Source organism: Equus caballus, unplaced genomic scaffold, assembly GCF_041296265.1.
Source record: "Equus caballus isolate H_3958 breed thoroughbred unplaced genomic scaffold, TB-T2T haplotype1-0000016, whole genome shotgun sequence".
Taxonomy (NCBI): domain Eukaryota; kingdom Metazoa; phylum Chordata; class Mammalia; order Perissodactyla; family Equidae; genus Equus; species Equus caballus.
Window position 1 is genome coordinate 3,714,517 of NW_027222391.1, and position 18,735 is coordinate 3,733,251.

The following is an 18,735-nucleotide window of genomic DNA, read 5'->3' on the forward strand; positions in this document are numbered from 1 at the left end:
GCCAGAACCACTTGGCGGACACTCCGGAATCATCTGCCGGACATGCCGGAACCAGCTCTCAGACACACCAGAACCACGTGCCGGAGACGCCGGAGGCACCTGCCGAGCATGCCGGAGCCACCTGCTCGACTCGCCAGAAACACCTGCCGGACACGCCAAAATCACCTGCCGGGTATGCCAGAACCACCTGGCGGACACTACGGAATCACCTGCCGCGCATGCCGGAACCACCTCTCAGACGTGCCGGAAGCACGTGCCAGACACGCCGGAAACACCTACCGGACAGACCGGAACCACCTGCCAAGAACGCCAGAGCCACCTGTTCGACTCGCTGGAACCACCTGCCGGACAGGCCCATATCAACTGCTGGCTATGCCAGAACCACCTGGGGGACAGTCCGGGATCACCTGCCAGCCATGGCGGAACCACCTCTCAGACGTACCAGAACCACCTGCCGGAGAAGCTGGAAACACGTCCTGGACAGACTGGAACCACGTGACGGCCATGCCTGAACCACCTGCCGAGCACGGCGGAACCACCTGCCGGACACGCCAAAATCACCTGCGGGCTACGCCAGAACCACTTGGACGACTCTCCGAAATGACCTGCCGGGCATGCCGGAACCACCTCTCAGACGTGCCAGAACCATGTGGCGGACAGTCCGGAATCACCTGTTGGGCATGCGCAACCACCTCTGAGACGTACCAGAACCACATGCCGTGCAGGCTGGAACCACCTACCGGACAGACCGGAATCACCTTTCGGGCATGCCAGAACCACCTGTCAGATGTGCCAGAAACACGTGCCGGAGACGCCGGAAGCACCTGCCAAGCACGTTGGAACCACCTGCTCAACTCGCCTGAACCACCTGCCGGACATGCCAAAATCACCTGCCGACTATGCCAGAACCCCTAGGCGAACACTCCGGAATCACTTGCGGGGCAGGCAGGAACCACCTCTCAGACATGCCAGAACCCCGTGCCAATGACCCCGGAAGCACCAGCCGAGCACGCCGGAACCACCTGCTCGACTCGCCAGAACCACCTGCCGATCACGCAAAAATCACCTGCCGGCTACGCCACAACCAGTTGCTGAACACTTTGGAATCACCTGCCAGGCTTGTTGGAACCACCTGCCAGTCATGCCAAAATCACCTGCCAACTACGCCAGAACCGCTAGGCGGACACTGCGGAAACACCTGTCGGGCCGGCTGGAACCACATCTCAGACGTGCCAGAAACGTGTTCATGAGATGCTGGAACCACACCCCGAACAGACGGATACCACCTGCCAGAACCGCCTGAACCACCTGCTGAGCACGCCGGAACCACCTGCTCGACTCACCGGTACCACCTCCCTGACACGCCAAAATCACCTGCTGGGTATGCCAGAACCACTTGGCGGACACTCCGGAATCATCTGCCGGACATGCCGGAACCAGCTCTCAGACACACCAGAACCAAGTGCCGGAGACGCCGGAAGCACCTACCAAGCATGCCGGAGCCACCTGCTCGACTCGCCAGAAACACCTGCCGGACACGCCAAAATCACCTGCTGGGTATGCCAGAACCACCTGGCGGACACTACGGAATCACCTGCCGCACATGCCGGAACCACCTCTCCGACGTGCCGGAAGCACGTGCCAGACACGCCGGAAACACCTTCCGGACACACCAGAACCACCTGCCAAGAACGCCGGAGCCACCTGTTCGACTCGCTGGAACCACCTGCCGGACAGGCCCATATCAACTGCTGGCTATGCCAGAACCACCTGGGGGACAGTCCGGGATCATCTGCCAGCCATGGCGGAACCACCTCTCAGACGTACCAGAACCACCTGCCGGAAAAGCTGGAAACACGTCCTGGACAGACTGGAACCACGTGACGGCCATGTCTGAACCACCTGCCGAGCACGGCGGAACCACCTGCCGGACACGCCAAAATCACCTGCGGGCTACGCCAGAACCACTTGGACGACTCTCCGAAATGACCTGCCGGGCATGTTGGAACCACCTCTCAGACGTGCCAGAAGCACGTGCCAGACAGTCCGGAATCACCTGTTGGGCATACGCAACCACCTCTGAGACGTACCAGAACCACGTGCCGTGCACGCCGGAACCACCTACCGGACAGACCGGAATCAACTTTTGGGCATGCCGGAACCACCAGTCAGATGTGCCAGAAACACGTGCCGGAGACGCCGGAAGCACCTGCCGAGCACGTCGCAACCACCTGCTCAACTCGCCTGAACCACCTGCCGGACACGCCAAAATCACCTGCCCGCTACACCAGCACCACTTCGGGGACAAGCCGGAATCACGTGAGGGGCATGCCGGCACAGCCTCTCAGACTGAACCTCGTGCCGGACACCACAGAACCACCTGCCGGACAGACCGGAACCACCTGCCGGACACGCCGGAACCACCGGCTCGACCCGCCGGAACGACCGCTGGACATGCAAAATCACCTGCCGGCTACGCCGGAAACACTTGGCGAACACTCCAGAATCACCTGCCGGGCATGCCGGAACCACCTCTCAGATATGCCAGAACCACGTGCCAATGACCCCGGAAGCACCTGCCGAGCACGCCGGAACCACCTGCTCGACTCGCCAGAACCACCTGCCGGACACGCAGAAATCACCTGCCGGCTACGCCACAACCAGTTGGGGAACACTTCGGAATCACCTGCCGGGCTTGCTGGAACCACCTGCCGGTGATGCCAAAATCACCTGCCAACTACGCCAGTACCACTTGGCGGACACTGTGGAAACAGCTGTCGGGCCGGCCGGAACCACATCTCAGACGTGCCAGAACCATGTGCATGAGATGCTGGAACCACACCCCGAACAGACGGAAAACACCTGCCAGACCCGTCTGAACAACCTGCCGAGCACGCCGGAGCCACCTGCTCGACTCGCCGGAACCACCTACCTGACATGCCCAAATCACCAGCCGGGTATGCCAGAACCACTTGGCGGACACTCCGGAATCATCTGCCGGACATGCCGGAACCAGCTCTCAGACACACCAGAACCACGTGCCGGAGACGCCGGAAGCACCTGCCGAGCATGCCGGAGCCACCTGCTCGACTCGCCAGAAACACCTGCCGGACACGCCAAAATCACCTGCCGGGTATGCCAGAACCACCTGGCGGACACTCCGAAATCACCTGTCGCGCATGCCGGAACCACCTCTCAGACGTTCCGGAAGCACGTGCCGGACACGCCGGAATCACCTACCGGACATACCGGAACCACCTGCCGAGCACGCCGGAGCCACCTGTTCGACTCGCTGGAACCACCTGCCGGACAGGCCAATATCAACTGATGTCTATGCCAGAACCACCTGGGGGACGGTCCGGAATCGCCTGCCAGCCATGGCGGAACCACCTCTCAGACGTACCAGAACCACCTGCCGGAGAAGCTGGAAACACGTCCTGGACAGACTGGAACCACGTGACGGCCATGCCTGAACCACCTGCCGAGCACGGCGGAACCAGCTGCCGGACACGCCAAAATCACCTGCGGGCTACGCCAGAACCACTTGGACGACTCTCCGAAATGACCTGCCGGGCATGTTGGAACCACCTCTCAGACGTGCCAGAAGCACGTGCCAGACAGTCCGGAATCACCTGTTGGGCATACGCAACCACCTCTGAGACGTACCAGAACCACGTGCCGTGCACGCCGGAACCACCTACCGGACAGACCGGAATCAACTTTTGGGCATGCCGGAACCACCAGTCAGATGTGCCAGAAACACGTGCCGGAGACGCCGGAAGCACCTGCCGAGCACGTCGCAACCACCTGCTCAACTCGCCTGAACCACCTGCCGGACACGCCAAAATCACCTGCCCGCTACACCAGCACCACTTCGGGGACAAGCCAGAATCACGTGAGGGGCATGCCGGCACAGCCTCTCAGACTGAACCTCGTGCCGGACACCACAGAACCACCTGCCGGACAGACCGGAACCACCTGCCGGACACGCTGGAACCACCGGCTCGACCCGCCGGAACGACCGCTGGACATGCAAAATCACCTGCCGGCTACGCCGGAAACACTTGGCGAACACTCCGGAATCACCTGCCGGGCATGCCGGAAACACCTCTCAGATATGCCAGAACCACGTGCCAATGACCCCGGAAGCACCTGCCGAGCACGCCGGAACCACCTGGTCGACTCGCCAGAACCACCTGCCGGACACGCAAAAATCACCTGCCGGCTACGCCACAACCAGTTGGGGAACACTTCGGAATCACCTGCCGGGCTTGCTGGAACCACCTGCCGGTCATGCCAAAATCACCTGCCAACTACGCCAGAACCGCTTGGCGGACACTGCGGAAACACCTGTCGGGCCGGCCGGAACCACATCTCAGACGTGCCAGAAACGTGTTCAAAGGAGATGCTGGAAACACACCCCGAACAGACGGAAAACACCTGCCAGACCCGTCTGAACAACCTGCCGAGCACGCCGGAGCCACCTGCTCGACTCGCCGGAACCACCTACCTGACATGCCCAAATCACCAGCCGGGTATGCCAGAACCACTTGGCGGACACTCCGGAATCATCTGCCGGACATGCCGGAACCAGCTCTCAGACACACCAGAACCACGTGCCGGAGACGCCGGAAGCACCTGCCGAGCATGCCGGAGCCACCTGCTCGACTCGCCAGAAACACCTGCCGGACACGCCAAAATCACCTGCCGGGTATGCCAGAGCCACCTGGCGGACACTCCGAAATCACCTGTCGTGCATGCCGGAACCACCTCTCAGCCGTGCCGGAAGCAAGTGCCGGACACGCCGGAATCACCTACCGGACAGACCGGAACCACCTGCCGAGCACGCCGGAGCCACCTGTTCGACTCGCTGGAACCACCTGCCGGACTGGCCAATATCAACTGCTGGCTATGCCAGAACCACCTGGGGGACGGTCCGGAATCGCCTGCCAGCGATGGCGGAACCACATCTCAGACGTACCAGAACCACCTGCCGGAGAAGCTGGAAACACGTCATGGACAGTCTGGAACCACCTGCCGGCCAAGCCTGAACCACCTGCCAAGCACAACGGAACAACCTGCCAGACACACCAAAATCACCTGCGTGTTATGCCAGAACCACTTGGAGGACTCTCTGGGATGACCTGCCGGGCATGCCGGAACCACCTCTCAGACGTGCCAGAACCATGTGGCGGACAGTCCGGAATCACCTGTTGGGCATGCGCAACCACCTCTGAGACGTACCAGAACCACATGCCGTGCAGGCTGGAACCACCTACCGGACATGCCGGAACCACCTGTCAGATGTGCCAGAAACACGTGCCGGAGACGCCGGAAGCACCTGCCAAGCACGTTGGAACCACCTGCTCAACTCGCCTGAACCACCTGCCGGACATGCCAAAATCACCTGCCGACTATGCCAGAACCCCTTGGCGAACACTCCGGAATCACTTGCGGGGCATGCAGGAACCACCTCTCAGACATGCCAGAACCCCGTGCCAATGACCCCGGAAGCACCAGCCGAGCACGCCGGAACCACCTGCTCGACTCGCTAGAACCACCTGCCGATCACGCAAAAATCACCTGCCGGCTACGCCACAACCAGTTGGTGAACACTTTGGAATCACCTGCCAGGCTTGCTGGAACCACCTGCCAGTCATGCCAAAATCACCTGCCAACTACGCCAGAACCGCTAGGCGGACACTGCGGAAACACCTGTTGGGCCGGCTGGAACCACATCTCAGACGTGCCAGAAACGTGTTCATGAGATGCTGGAACCACACCCCGAACAGACGGATACCACCTGCCAGAACCGCCTGAACCACCTGCTGAGCACGCCGGAACCACCTGCTCGACTCACCGGTACCACCTCCCTGACACGCCAAAATCACCTGCTGGGTATGCCAGAACCACTTGGCGGACACTCCGGAATCATCTGCCGGACATGCCGGAACCAGCTCTCAGACACACCAGAACCAAGTGCCGGAGACGCCGGAAGCACCTACCAAGCATGCCGGAGCCACCTGCTCGACTCGCCAGAAACACCTGCCGGACACGCCAAAATCACCTGCTGGGTATGCCAGAACCACCTGGCGGACACTACGGAATCACCTGCCGCACATGCCGGAACCACCTCTCCGACGTGCCGGAAGCACGTGCCAGACACGCCGGAAACACCTACCGGACAGACCAGAACCACCTGCCAAGAACGCCGGAGCCACCTGTTCGACTCGCTGGAACCACCTGCCGGACAGGCCAATATCAACTGCTGGCTATGCCAGAACCACCTGGGGGACAGTCCGGGATCATCTGCCAGCCATGGCGGAACCACCTCTCAGACGTACCAGAACCACCTGCCGGAAAAGCTGGAAACACGTCCTGGACAGACTGGAACCACGTGACGGCCATGTCTGAACCACCTGCCGAGCACGGCGGAACCACCTGCCGGACACGCCAAAATCACCTGCGGGCTACGCCAGAACCACTTGGATGACTCTCCGAAATGACCTGCCGGGCATGTTGGAACCACCTCTCAGACGTGCCAGAAGCACGTGCCAGACAGTCCGGAATCACCTGTTGGGCATACGCAACCACCTCTGACACGTACCAGAACCACGTGCCGTGCACGCCGGAACCACCTACCGGACAGACCGGAATCAACTTTTGGGCATGCCGGAACCACCAGTCAGATGTGCCAGAAACACGTGCCGGAGACGCCGGAAGCACCTGCCGAGCACGTCGCAACCACCTGCTCAACTCGCCTGAACCACCTGCCGGACACGCCAAAATCACCTGCCCGCTACACCAGCACCACTTCGGGGACAAGCCGGAATCACGTGAGGGGCATGCCGGCACAGCCTCTCAGACTGAACCTCGTGCCGGACACCACAGAACCACCTGCCGGACAGACCGGAACCACCTGCCGGACACGCCGGAACCACTGGCTCGACCCGCCGGAACGACCGCTGGACATGCAAAATCACCTGCCGGCTACGCCGGAAACACTTGGCGAACACTCCAGAATCACCTGCCGGGCATGCCGGAACCAGCTCTCAGACACACCAGAACCACGTGCCGGAGACGCCGGAAGCACATGCCGAGCATGCCGGAGCCACCTGCTCGACTCGCCAGAAACACCTGCCGGACACGCCAAAATCACCTGCCGGGTACGCCAGAACCACCTGGCGGACACTCCGAAATCACCTGTCGCGCATGCCGGAACCAACTCTCAGACTTGCCGGAAGCACGTGCCGGACACGCCGGAATCACCTACCGGACAGACCGGAACCACCTGCCGAGCACGCCGGAGCCACCTGTTCGACTCGCTGGAACCACCTGCCGGACAGGCCAATATCAACTGCTGGCTATGCCAGAACCACCTGCGGGACAGTCCGGGATCACCTGCCAGCCATGGCGGAACCACCTCTCAGACGTACCAGAACCACCTGCCGGAGAAGCTGGAAACACGTCCTGGACAGACTGGAACCACGTGACGGCCATGCCTGAACCACCTGCCGAGCACGGCGGAACCACCTGCCGGACACGCCAAAATCACCTGCGGGCTACGCCAGAACCACTTGGACGACTCTCCGAAATGACCTGCCGGGCATGTTGGAACCACCTCTCAGACGTGCCAGAAGCACGTGCCAGACAGTCCGGAATCACCTGTTGGGCATACGCAACCACCTCTGAGACGTACCAGAACCACGTGCCGTGCACGCCGGAACCACCTACCGGACAGACCGGAATCAACTTTTGGGCATGCCGGAACCACCAGTCAGATGTGCCAGAAACACGTGCCGGAGACGCCGGAAGCACGTGCCGAGCACGTCGCAACCACCTGCTCAACTCGCCTGAACCACCTGCCGGACACGCCAAAATCACCTGCCCGCTACACCAGCACCACTTCGGGGACAAGCCGGAATCACGTGAGGGGCATGCCGGCACAGCCTCTCAGACTGAACCTCGTGCCGGACACCACAGAACCACCTGCCGGACAGACAGGAACCACCTGCCGGACACGCTGGAACCACCGGCTCGACCCGCCGGAACGACCGCTGGACATGCAAAATCACCTGCCGGCTACGCCGGAAACACTTGGCGAACACTCCGGAATCACCTGCCGGGCATGCCGGAAACACCTCTCAGATATGCCAGAACCACGTGCCAATGACCCCGGAAGCACCTGCCGAGCACGCCGGAACCACCTGGTCGACTCGCCAGAACCACCTGCCGGACACGCAAAAATCACCTGCCGGCTACGCCACAACCAGTTGGGGAACACTTCGGAATCACCTGCCGGGCTTGCTGGAACCACCTGCCGGTCATGCCAAAATCACCTGCCAACTACGCCAGAACCGCTTGGCGGACACTGCGGAAACACCTGTCGGGCCGGCCGGAACCACATCTCAGACGTGCCAGAAACGTGTTCAAAGGAGATGCTGGAAACACACCCCGAACAGACGGAAAACACCTGCCAGACCCGTCTGAACAACCTGCCGAGCACGCCGGAGCCACCTGCTCGACTCGCCGGAACCACCTACCTGACATGCCCAAATCACCAGCCGGGTATGCCAGAACCACTTGGCGGACACTCCGGAATCATCTGCCGGACATGCCGGAACCAGCTCTCAGACACACCAGAACCACGTGCCGGAGACGCCGGAAGCACCTGCCGAGCATGCCGGAGCCACCTGCTCGACTCGCCAGAAACACCTGCCGGACACGCCAAAATCACCTGCCGGGTATGCCAGAGCCACCTGGCGGACACTCCGAAATCACCTGTCGTGCATGCCGGAACCACCTCTCAGCCGTGCCGGAAGCAAGTGCCGGACACGCCGGAATCACCTACCGGACAGACCGGAACCACCTGCCGAGCACGCCGGAGCCACCTGTTCGACTCGCTGGAACCACCTGCCGGACAGGCCAATATCAACTGCTGGCTATGCCAGAACCACCTGGGGGACGGTCCGGAATCGCCTGCCAGCGATGGCGGAACCACCTCTCAGACGTACCAGAACCACCTGCCGGAGAAGCTGGAAACACGTCCTGGACAGTCTGGAACCACCTGCCGGCCAAGCCTGAACCACCTGCCAAGCACAACGGAACAACCTGCCAGACACGCCAAAATCACCTGCGTGTTATGCCAGAACCACTTGGAGGACTCTCTGGGATGACCTGCCGGGCATGCCGGAACCACCTCTCAGACGTGCCAGAACCATGTGGCGGACAGTCCGGAATCACCTGTTGGGCATGCGCAACCACCTCTGAGACGTACCAGAACCACATGCCGTGCAGGCTGGAACCACCTACCGGACATGCCGGAACCACCTGTCAGATGTGCCAGAAACACGTGCCGGAGACGCCGGAAGCACCTGCCAAGCACGTTGGAACCACCTGCTCAACTCGCCTGAACCACCTGCCGGACATGCCAAAATCACCTGCCGACTATGCCAGAACCCCTTGGCGAACACTCCGGAATCACTTGCGGGGCATGCAGGAACCACCTCTCAGACATGCCAGAACCCCGTGCCAATGACCCCGGAAGCACCAGCCGAGCACGCCGGAACCACCTGCTCGACTCGCTAGAACCACCTGCCGATCACGCAAAAGTCACCTGCCGGCTACGCCACAACCAGTTGGTGAACACTTTGGAATCACCTGCCAGGCTTGCTGGAACCACCTGCCAGTCATGCCAAAATCACCTGCCAACTACGCCAGAACCGCTTGGCGGACACTGCGGAAACACCTGTCGGGCCGGCTGGAACCACATCTCAGACGTGCCAGAAACGTGTTCATGAGATGCTGGAACCACACCCCGAACAGACGGATACCACCTGCCAGAACCGCCTGAACCACCTGCTGAGCACGCCGGAACCACCTGCTCGACTCACCGGTACCACCTCCCTGACACGCCAAAATCACCTGCTGGGTATGCCAGAACCACTTGGCGGACACTCCGGAATCATCTGCCGGACATGCCGGAACCAGCTCTCAGACACACCAGAACCAAGTGCCGGAGACGCCGGAAGCACCTACCGAGCATGCCGGAGCCACCTGCTCGACTCGCCAGAAACACCTGCCGGACACGCCAAAATCACCTGCCGGGTATGCCAAAACCACCTGGCGGACACTACGGAATCACCTGCCGCACATGCCGGAACCACCTCTCCGACGTGCCGTAAGCACGTGCCAGACACGCCGGAAACACCTACCGGACAGACCGGAACCACCTGCCAAGAACGCCGGAGCCACCTGTTCGACTCGCTGGAACCACCTGCCGGACAGGCCAATATCATCTGCTGGCTATGCCAGAACCACCTGGGGGACAGTCCGGGATCACCTGCCAGCCATGGCGGAACCACCTCTCACACGTACCAGAACCACCTGCCGGAAAAGCTGGAAACACGTCCTGGACAGACTGGAACCACGTGACGGCCATGCCTGAACCACCTGCCGAGCACGGCGGTACCACCTGCCGGACACGCCAAAATCACCTGCGGGCTACGCCAGAACCACTTGGACGACTCTCCGAAATGACCTGCCGGGCATGTTGGAACCACCTCTCAGACGTGCCAGAAGCACGTGCCGGACAGTCCGGAATCACCTGTTGGGCATACGCAACCACCTCTGACACGTACCAGAACCACGTGCCGTGCACGCCGGAACCACCTACCGGACAGACCGGAATCACCATTTGGGCATGCCGGAACCACCAGTCAGATGTGCCAGAAACACGTGCCGGAGACGCCGGAAGCACCTGCCGAGCACGTCGCAACCACCTGCTCAACTCGCCTGAACCACCTGCCGGACACGCCAAAATCACCTGCCCGCTACACCAGCACCACTTCGGGGACAAGACGGATTCACGTGAGGGGCATGCCGGCACAGCCTCTCAGACTGAACCTCGTGCCGGACACCACAGAACCACCTGCCGGACAGACCGGAACCACCTGCCGGACACGCCGGAACGACCGCTGGACATGCAAAATCACCTGCCGGCTACGCCGGAAACACTTGGCGAACACTCCGGAATCACCTGCCGGGCATGCCGGAACCACCTCTCAGATATGCCAGAACCACGTGCCAATGACCCCGGAAGCACCTGCCGAGAACGCCGGAACCACCTGCTCGACTCGCCAGAACCACCTGCCGGACACGCAAAAATCACCTGCCGGCTACGCCACAACCAGTTGGGGAACACTTCGGAATCACCTGCCGGGCTTGCTGGAACCACCTGCCGGTCATGCCAAAATCACCTGCCAACTACGCCAGTACCACTTGGCGGACACTGTGGAAACACCTGTCGGGCCGGCCGGAACCACATCTCAGACGTGCCAGAACCATGTGCATGAGATGCTGGAACCACACCCCGAACAGACGGAAAACACCTGCCAGACCCGTCTGAACAACCTGCCGAGCACGCCGGAGCCACCTGCTCGACTCGCCGGAACCACCTACCTGACATGCCCAAATCACCAGCCGGGTATGCCAGAACCACTTGGCGGACACTCCGGAATCATCTGCCGGACATGCCGGAACCAGCTCTCAGACACACCAGAACCACGTGCCGGAGACGCCGGAAGCACCTGCCGAGCATGCCGGAGCCACCTGCTCGACTCGCCAGAAACACCTGCCGGACACGCCAAAATCACCTGCCGGGTACGCCAGAACCACCTGGCGGACACTCCGAAATCACCTGTCGCGCATGCCGGAACCACCTCTCAGACGTGCCGGAAGCACGTGCCGGACACGCCGGAATCACCTACCGGACAGACCGGAACCACCTGCCGAGCACGCCGGAGCCACCTGTTCGACTCGCTGGAACCACCTGCCGGACAGGCCAATATCAACTGCTGGCTATGCCAGAACCACCTGGGGGACGGTCCGGAATCGCCTGCCAGCCATGGCGGAACCACCTCTCAGACGTACCAGAACCACCTGCCGGAGAAGCTGGAAACACGTCCTGGACAGTCTGGAACCACCTGCCGGCCAAGACTGAACCACCTGCCAAGCACAACGGAACAACCTGCCAGACACGCCAAGATCACCTGCGTGTTATGCCAGAACCACTTGGAGGACTCTCTGGGATGACCTGCCGGGCATGCCGGAACCACCTCTCAGACGTGCCAGAAGCATGTGGCGGACAGTCCGGAATCACCTGTTGGGCATGCGCAACCACCTCTGAGACGTACCAGAACCACATGCCGTGCAGGCTGGAACCACCTACCGGACAGACCGGAATCACCTTTCGGGCATGCCAGAACCACCTGTCAGATGTGCCAGAAACACGTGCCGGAGACGCCGGAAGCACCTGCCAAGCACGTTGGAACCACCTGCTCAACTCGCCTGAACCACCTGCCGGACATGCCAAAATCACCTGCCGACTATGCCAGAAGCCCTTGGCGAACACTCCGGAATCACTTGCCGGGCATGCAGGAACCACCTCTCAGACATGCCAGAACCCCGTGCCAATGACCCCGGAAGCACCAGCTGAGCACGCCGGAACCACCTGCTCGACTCACCAGAACCACCTGCCGATCACGCAAAAATCACCTGCCGGCTACGCCACAACCAGTTGGTGAACACTTTGGAATCACCTGCCAGGCTTGCTGGAACCACCTGCCAGTCATGCCAAAATCACCTGCCAACTACGCCAGAACCGCTTGGCGGACACTGCGGAAACACCTGTCGGGCCGGCTGGAACCACATCTCAGACGTGCCAGAAACGTGTTCATGAGATGCTGGAACCACACCCCGAACAGACGGATACCACCTGCCAGAACCGCCTGAACCACCTGCTGAGCACGCCGGAACCACCTGCTCGACTCACCGGTACCACCTCCCTGACACGCCAAAATCACCTGCTGGGTATGCCAGAACCACTTGGCGGACACTCCGGAATCATCTGCTGGACATGCCGGAACCAGTTCTCAGACACACCAGAACCAAGTGCCGGAGACGCCGGAAGCACCTGCCGAGCATGCCGGAGCCACCTGCTCGACTCGCCAGAAACACCTGCCGGACACGCCAAAATCAACTGCCTGGTATGCCAGAACCACCTGGCAGACACTACGGAATCACCTGCCGCGCATGCCGGAACCACCTCTCAGACGTGCCGGAAGCACGTGCCAGACACGCCGGAAACACCTACCGGACAGACCGGAACCACCTGCCAAGAACGCCGGAGCCACCTGTTCGACTCGCTGGAACCACCTGCCGGACAGGCCAATATCAACTGCTGGCTATGCCAGAACCACCTGGGTGACAGTCCGGGATCACCTGCCAGCCATGGCGGAACCACCGGCTCGACCCACCAGAACGACCGCTGGACATACAAAATAACCTGCCGGCTACGCCGGAAACACTTGGCGAACACTCCGGAATCACCTGCCGGGCATGCCGGAACCACCTCTCAGATATGCCAGAACCACGTGCCAATGACCCGGAAGCACCTGCCGAGCACGCCGGAACCACCTGCTCGACTCGCCAGAACCACCTGCCAGACACGCAAAAATCACCTGCCGGCTACGCCACAACCAGTTGGGGAACACTTTGGAATCACCTGCCGGGCTTGCTGGAACCACCTGCCGGTCATGCCAAAATCACCTGCCAACTACGCCAGTACCACTTGGCGGACACTGTGGAAACAGCTGTCGGGCCGGCCGGAACCACATCTCAGACGTGCCAGAACCATGTGCATGAGATGCTGGAACCACACCCCGAAAAGACGGAAAACACCTGCCAGACCCGTCTGAACAACCTGCCGAGCACGCCTGAGCCACCTACCTGACATGCCCAAATCACCAGCCGGGTATGCCAGAACCACTTGGCGGACACTCCGGAATCATCTGCCGGACATGCCGGAACCAGCTCTCAGACACACCAGAACCACGTGCCGGAGACGCCGGAAGCACCTGCCGAGCATGCCGGAGCCACCTGCTCGACTCGCCAGAAACACCTGCCGGACACGCCAAAATCACCTGCCGGGTACGCCAAACCACCTGGCGGACACTCCGAAACCACCTGTCGCGCATGCCGGAACCACCTCTCAGACGTGCCGGAAGCACGTGCCGGACACGCCGGAATCACCTACCGGACACACCGGAACCACCTGCTGAGCACTCTGGAGCCACCTGTTCGATTCGCTGGAACCACCTGCCGGACAGGCCAATATCAACTGCTGGCTATGCCAGAGCCACCTGGGGGACGGTCCGGAATAACCTGCCAGCCATGGCGGAACCACCTCTCAGACGTACCAGAACCACCTGCCGGAGAAGCTGGAAACACGTCCTGGACAGACTGGAACCACGTGACGGCCATGCCTGAACCACCTGCCGAGCACGGCGGAACCACCTGCCGGACACGCCAAAATCACCTGCGGGCTACGCCAGAACCACTTGGACGACTCTCCGAAATGACCTGCCGGGCATGCCGGAACCACCTCTCAGACGTGCCAGAACCATGTGGCGGACAGTCCGGAATCACCTGTTGGGCATGCGCAACCACCTCTGAGACGTACCAGAACCACATGCCGTGCAGGCTGGAACCACCTACCGGACAGACCGGAATCACCTTTCGGGCATGCCAGAACCACCTGTCAGATGTGCCAGAAACACGTGCCGGAGACGCCGGAAGCACCTGCCAAGCACGTTGGAACCACCTGCTCAACTCGCCTGAACCACCTGCCGGACATGCCAAAATCACCTGCCGACTATGCCAGAACCCCTAGGCGAACACTCCGGAATCACTTGCGGGGCAGGCAGGAACCACCTCTCAGACATGCCAGAACCCCGTGCCAATGACCCCGGAAGCACCAGCCGAGCACGCCGGAACCACCTGCTCGACTCGCCAGAACCACCTGCCGATCACGCAAAAATCACCTGCCGGCTACGCCACAACCAGTTGCTGAACACTTTGGAATCACCTGCCAGGCTTGTTGGAACCACCTGCCAGTCATGCCAAAATCACCTGCCAACTACGCCAGAACCGCTAGGCGGACACTGCGGAAACACCTGTCGGGCCGGCTGGAACCACATCTCAGACGTGCCAGAAACGTGTTCATGAGATGCTGGAACCACACCCCGAACAGACGGATACCACCTGCCAGAACCGCCTGAACCACCTGCTGAGCACGCCGGAACCACCTGCTCGACTCACCGGTACCACCTCCCTGACACGCCAAAATCACCTGCTGGGTATGCCAGAACCACTTGGCGGACACTCCGGAATCATCTGCTGGACATGCCGGAACCAGCTCTCAGACACACCAGAACCAAGTGCCGGAGACGCCGGAAGCACCTACCAAGCATGCCGGAGCCACCTGCTCGACTCGCCAGAAACACCTGCCGGACACGCCAAAATCACCTGCTGGGTATGCCAGAACCACCTGGCGGACACTACGGAATCACCTGCCGCACATGCCGGAACCACCTCTCCGACGTGCCGGAAGCACGTGCCAGACACGCCGGAAACACCTTCCGGACACACCAGAACCACCTGCCAAGAACGCCGGAGCCACCTGTTCGACTCGCTGGAACCACCTGCCGGACAGGCCAATATCAACTGCTGGCTATGCCAGAACCACCAGGGGGACAGTCCGGGATCATCTGCCAGCCATGGCGGAACCACCTCTCAGACGTACCAGAACCACCTGCCGGAAAAGCTGGAAACACGTCCTGGACAGACTGGAACCACGTGACGGCCATGTCTGAACCACCTGCCGAGCACGGCGGAACCACCTGCCGGACACGCCAAAATCACCTGCGGGCTACGCCAGAACCACTTGGACGACTCTCCGAAATGACCTGCCGGGCATGTTGGAACCACCTCTCAGACGTGCCAGAAGCACGTGCCAGACAGTCCGGAATCACCTGTTGGGCATACGCAACCACCTCTGAGACGTACCAGAACCACGTGCCGTGCACGCCGGAACCACCTACCGGACAGACCGGAATCAACTTTTGGGCATGCCGGAACCACCAGTCAGATGTGCCAGAAACACGTGCCGGAGACGCCGGAAGCACCTGCCGAGCACGTCGCAACCACCTGCTCAACTCGCCTGAACCACCTGCCGGACACGCCAAAATCACCTGCCCGCTACACCAGCACCACTTCGGGGACAAGCCGGAATCACGTGAGGGGCATGCCGGCACAGCCTCTCAGACTGAACCTCGTGCCGGACACCACAGAACCACCTGCCGGACAGACCGGAACCACCTGCCGGACACGCCGGAACCACCGGCTCGACCCGCCGGAACGACCGCTGGACATGCAAAATCACCTGCCGGCTACGCCGGAAACACTTGGCGAACACTCCAGAATCACCTGCCGGGCATGCCGGAACCACCTCTCAGATATGCCAGAACCACGTGCCAATGACCCCGGAAGCACCTGCCGAGCACGCCGGAACCACCTGCTCGACTCGCCAGAACCACCTGCCGGACACGCAGAAATCACCTGCCGGCTACGCCACAACCAGTTGGGGAACACTTCGGAATCACCTGCCGGGCTTGCTGGAACCACCTGCCGGTGATGCCAAAATCACCTGCCAACTACGCCAGTACCACTTGGCGGACACTGTGGAAACAGCTGTCGGGCCGGCCGGAACCACATCTCAGACGTGCCAGAACCATGTGCATGAGATGCTGGAACCACACCCCGAACAGACGGAAAACACCTGCCAGACCCGTCTGAACAACCTGCCGAGCACGCCGGAGCCACCTGCTCGACTCGCCGGAACCACCTACCTGACATGCCCAAATCACCAGCCGGGTATGCCAGAACCACTTGGCGGACACTCCGGAATCATCTGCCGGACATGCCGGAACCAGCTCTCAGACACACCAGAACCACGTGCCGGAGACGCCGGAAGCACCTGCCGAGCATGCCGGAGCCACCTGCTCGACTCGCCAGAAACACCTGCCGGACACGCCAAAATCACCTGCCGGGTATGCCAGAACCACCTGGCGGACACTCCGAAATCACCTGTCGCGCATGCCGGAACCACCTCTCAGACGTTCCGGAAGCACGTGCCGGACACGCCGGAATCACCTACCGGACATACCGGAACCACCTGCCGAGCACGCCGGAGCCACCTGTTCGACTCGCTGGAACCACCTGCCGGACAGGCCAATATCAACTGATGTCTATGCCAGAACCACCTGGGGGACGGTCCGGAATCGCCTGCCAGCCATGGCGGAACCACCTCTCAGACGTACCAGAACCACCTGCCGGAGAAGCTGGAAACACGTCCTGGACAGACTGGAACCACGTGACGGCCATGCCTGAACCACCTGCCGAGCACGGCGGAACCAGCTGCCGGACACGCCAAAATCACCTGCGGGCTACGCCAGAACCACTTGGACGACTCTCCGAAATGACCTGCCGGGCATGTTGGAACCACCTCTCAGACGTGCCAGAAGCACGTGCCAGACAGTCCGGAATCACCTGTTGGGCATACGCAACCACCTCTGAGACGTACCAGAACCACGTGCCGTGCACGCCGGAACCACCTACCGGACAGACCGGAATCAACTTTTGGGCATGCCGGAACCACCAGTCAGATGTGCCAGAAACACGTGCCGGAGACGCCGGAAGCACCTGCCGAGCACGTCGCAACCACCTGCTCAACTCGCCTGAACCACCTGCCGGACACGCCAAAATCACCTGCCCGCTACACCAGCACCACTTCGGGGACAAGCCGGAATCACGTGAGGGGCATGCCGGCACAGCCTCTCAGACTGAACCTCGTGCCGGACACCACAGAACCACCTGCCGGACAGACCGGAACCACCTGCCGGACACGCTGGAACCACCGGCTCGACCCGCCGGAACGACCGCTGGACATGCAAAATCACCTGCCGGCTACGCCGGAAACACTTGGCGAACACTCCGGAATCACCTGCCGGGCATGCCGGAAACACCTCTCAGATATGCCAGAACCACGTGCCAATGACCCCGGAAGCACCTGCCGAGCACGCCGGAACCACCTGGTCGACTCGCCAGAACCACCTGCCGGACACGCAAAAATCACCTGCCGGCTACGCCACAACCAGTTGGGGAACACTTCGGAATCACCTGCCGGGCTTGCTGGAACCACCTGCCGGTCATGCCAAAATCACCTGCCAACTACGCCAGAACCGCTTGGCGGACACTGCGGAAACACCTGTCGGGCCGGCCGGAACCACATCTCAGACGTGCCAGAAACGTGTTCAAAGGAGATGCTGGAAACACACCCCGAACAGACGGAAAACACCTGCCAGACCCGTCTGAACAACCTGCCGAGCACGCCGGAGCCACCTGCTCGACTCGCCGGAACCACCTACCTGACATGCCCAAATCACCAGCCGGGTATGCCAGAACCACTTGGCGGACACTCCGGAATCATCTGCCGGACATGCCGGAACCAGCTCTCAGACACACCAGAACCACGTGCCGGAGACGCCGGAAGCACCTGCCGAGCATGCCGGAGCCACCTGCTCGACTCGCCAGAAACACCTGCCGGACACGCCAAAATCACCTGCCGGGTATGCCAGAGCCACCTGGCGGACACTCCGAAATCACCTGTCGTGCATGCCAGAACCACCTCTCAGCCGTGCCGGAAGCAAGTGCCGGACACGCCGGAATCACCTACCGGACAGACCGGAACCACCTGCCGAGCACGCCGGAGCCACCTGTTCGACTCGCTGGAACCACCTGCCGGACAGGCCAATATCAACTGCTGGCTATGCCAGA